Source organism: Gnatocerus cornutus, unplaced genomic scaffold (genome assembly GCF_029298725.1).
Source record: "Gnatocerus cornutus isolate USDA-ARS CGAHR unplaced genomic scaffold, icGnaCorn1.1 ctg00000033.1, whole genome shotgun sequence".
NCBI classification, from domain to species: domain Eukaryota; kingdom Metazoa; phylum Arthropoda; class Insecta; order Coleoptera; family Tenebrionidae; genus Gnatocerus; species Gnatocerus cornutus.
The window spans coordinates 1,116,602-1,120,427 of NW_028275382.1; the positions used below are offsets into that span (position 1 = coordinate 1,116,602).

The following is a 3,826-nucleotide window of genomic DNA, read 5'->3' on the forward strand; positions in this document are numbered from 1 at the left end:
CAACCTACGATAACAGTTGATCGTGAAGTAGGGTTATGTGGTTTGTTTACAAAATGTTCAGCGGAAAACCGACGAAGTCCTCAGACATCAAGGAATTTGACTACAACAGGAATTACGACACAACAATGACTCCCGTATTGACACTAAACCTTTTAGAATCACCAGGACTACAAAGAGAAAAAAAAAGCAGACTAAAACCCAAAGTCCCTAAATCTATAAGTCTGAGCGAGTTGCCCAGTATTGGTGGGTGCCGTTACGGGGGGCGAGAGGGAATGTGACGTCATAACGGTTTGTGTCATTTAATTCGACAGGGTTCCTACAGAGAGCAGTGGCGCATTTGTATGATTGATTCTCTACCCAAAAAAAAAATTCAGTTTCTTTTTATCTCTTATACCTGCTTATTATCATCGTATTTACCTCCTATTTGAAGAAAAACACATCAGAAATATCCTAGGATCTTAAGACACTCAGTCCTGGGACACAAATAATTCAATGACAAAAACTTTATTCATTGAAAGATCGGAAGTTGTATTGTCAAAAAGTTTTATGTTCCTCACCATTTCCTGGCAGAAATTGTTATATGGCAGACCATTTCAAAATGTGCGAAATCTTGAGGTTTTCTTGGTGTTCCCCACGTGATTGTGGAAGAAAATGGTGAGGTAAGACCAAACTTTTCTGACAGTGCAGCTTCCGATCTTCCATTTTAAAGCATTTTGATACTGATTAGCCAAGTGCGAATTACTATTCTCATTAGAGACACTTGGGTCAAGCAGCGATTGGGGACACCACTTGTGCTCGTCATGAAACCTAAAAAAAAGCTTGTTTGGTCTAATTCGTTTATGACTGAATTGAGTGTCAAAAGTGAAAATACATTCACGCAAAAATACACCGGTGTACTGCAGTTTGCTTGCTGACCACTGTATTCAAACTTCGCGCCAAAAGGCGAACCGTTTTGACGTCATCAACATGGAAACGCGATTAGTAGACTCGCTCAGACCTATAGATATAGGGATTTTGACTAAAACCAAAGTAGGGGAAGAAAACGTGGACTCTAAAATTGAGGCAACTAATGTCCAAGCAGCCACCCCTGGAACAGGTAACAGAGGAAACTGTGGTTACTTGATTCCAATCAAGTAACTTTCTTCAAAGCAAAACCCGCGAATGATACAATTCAGGGCGCAATTTTCGATATCTTCGCCACCGCGCATTTTGACCGTTACAATGTGAAACACTATACCAATTGCCATTTGTATACGGTTTTTCAACCACTGTTTAATTGATTTGCTAGTTCCGTCCAATATTGTTTATTCCGGGCATTGTCCCCGTCTTTATGAAGAAATTTGTTTTTCAATAAGAAGGGATACATTTCCAAATAATTAATAATTAATGTCCAGTGTTCAGACTTTGTTTTAAACTCTCGTTCTGGTCCTGTAATATAAACTTATAATGTATCGTCTCACTTGTCTTACAGATAGATAATGTTTTCGTACTTACCCATGTTCAAATTCGCAATCACAACACAATTAAAAACTTCCTGCTAAATGACAATATAACCTCACATACTGACAGAGTAAAAGTTATATGCGAAAGAGTTGTTTAAACAAAGACAATAAATAAGAAAGAGTGTGGAAAGACATCCCCGACTGTTTCTATTTTCAGTCTTCCGAGATTTCCTTCGGGACTCTAGAATGTACTCAATTTTCTTTACAGCTATAACTAAATTCGGTTCGTGTTTGCCCGTTTCTTGCATCGCCTCATAATCAAAGAATAAATATTTTTTTGTGTAAGAACATTTAGTTGTATTAAATAAACATCCGCGATTAAGACATTGATAACCGTTTTCGTCCTTTCTTGGTATTTTAACACAATTTTCACATTCTTTACATTGATAAATGTGATATTTTACTTTTTTGTTTGTTTTATTAGGAAAAGTTTTACTGTACAACCTTTTCTATCACAATTTTTACAACCTTTTACTTTGTATTCTTCACCACCGTCTATTGTTTTTGTTTGACAGATTCTAACATTACCCTTTTGCCGCTTCCATTGCATATAACATTTATGTTTACGTATTTCAACCTCTTTATAACAATTTCTACATTTTTTCCAGCCACATTTGTGTTCTTTACTACCTTTTTCTATCATTTGGTTACATTTTTTTATCATTTTATTAGCTCTTTCAATAATTTTATTACATTTTTGGATCAATTTCGGTTTTGTACAAATTAATCTATTTCCTTCTTCAAACATTTTTTTTTCTTCGTCAACCATTTTATTACCTCTTTTGAGTATTTTATTACACTTTAAGCATTTATGAAATCTTTCACAAACTTCAGAATGATTTTCTAAACATTCTTGATTAAAACAGTATCCATTGCATTTTTCGCAATATATTCTTTCAGCAGAATTCTCTTTGGTCATGAGGGCTTCGCCCAAATTCAGCAAAGCCTCACGATGAATAAAGATTCAGAGTCTTCTCTGTTTGTGATTAGATTTGAAACACATTATGCATATTTTATCTTTTTATTTGCATTTTTGTTTATCTTTGTTTTGATATGGTTTATCACATTTTTTACAATAATAAGATTGACCATAGAAAGCTGTCATACTACCAATTGTATCAAAATGATTTCCATTTTTATATAAATGTATTTTTATATCTTTTTTAGCCCCCGAATATATTATGGAATTAAACCATTCCGCTGCTACGACTATTTGAATATTTAATGCTTTTTCTATATTTGCAATATCATCTAAGGTAAAATAATTTTTATTATAGTCTCCAAACTGATTACATAGCTCTTGAGCTAAAGTTGATTGTAAATTTCTCCCCATTTTTATATATTTTAATTCATTATCATTATATTCTTTGATTAGTATAATGTTTGTATGATAAGTTAATCCAACAATAACAGCTCTTGGACAACAAAATCTATCTTGCTGCCTTTTTCATTTTTGAGTAACCTTTAATATTTCTTTCTTCAGTAATTTTTCTTAGTTCTTTTAACGTTTGATCCAGATTTGTCTTCGGTTCTTCTTTCAATAATTCTTTTAAACTAGGTAATTTGATTTCGTTGAGGTTGAGAAGAATGTTTAAATTATCATTGTTAACATTATCTGAAATTTGATTCAATAGATCTATTTTTTTACTATTTCTCTTTATGTTTAAGTTTAGCTTGCTAGCAACTGATTTTAATTTTTTAAAACTAATCCTGCTTAATTTATTATGCCAATCTCCAGCATTGAGTTCTTCTTTTAAAATTTATTTTATAAGATCTGATTTAGTTTTTCAGTTATTATAATTTGGGTAGTTCTTAAAACCCTGCTTTCTTGCAATGGTTTTTAATTTTTTCAAATTTAGTTTATTTAGTACAATTTCATTATCTGATGTTGGTGTTAAAAAATATTTATTCATCAAAGACGCTTCGTGAGCGTCCCTAAAAGGGACTACTGCTCCGCTGGTCAAAGGTGAACTCGAGGACGGGATATCTTTATTGATTTGTTTAATTAAATCCCCTTTAGTAAGTTTTACAATTTCCTCAAGACTCATTTTAAGAAGTTGATCTTTTTAAATCTCCATTTAGTAGAGAAAAAATATTTAGAATATTTATGGGTACCTTTCAACTAACTTACATTTATATTTTTCTAATTTTTCATGCCATATATTTTTGAAATGTCTTTTTTTATATCGTGTCGGTACATCCATAAAACATATATTCATGTATCCAATTCCATATTTCTGATTTTTATTTTTAACAAAATTTGAATGAGATTTTATTGTTTTACAAATGGAATATTTTCTTAATAACGACTCACCCAAAGTCTT

At 32.1% G+C, this 3,826-nt stretch overlaps 1 pseudogene; it reads right to left on the reverse strand.

Annotated features, from left to right (window-relative positions):
• Positions 1-1,261: 1,261 nt before the first annotated feature.
• Positions 1,262-3,580, reverse strand: LOC148166033 (uncharacterized; annotated as a pseudogene).
• Positions 3,581-3,826: the final 246 nt, after the last annotated feature.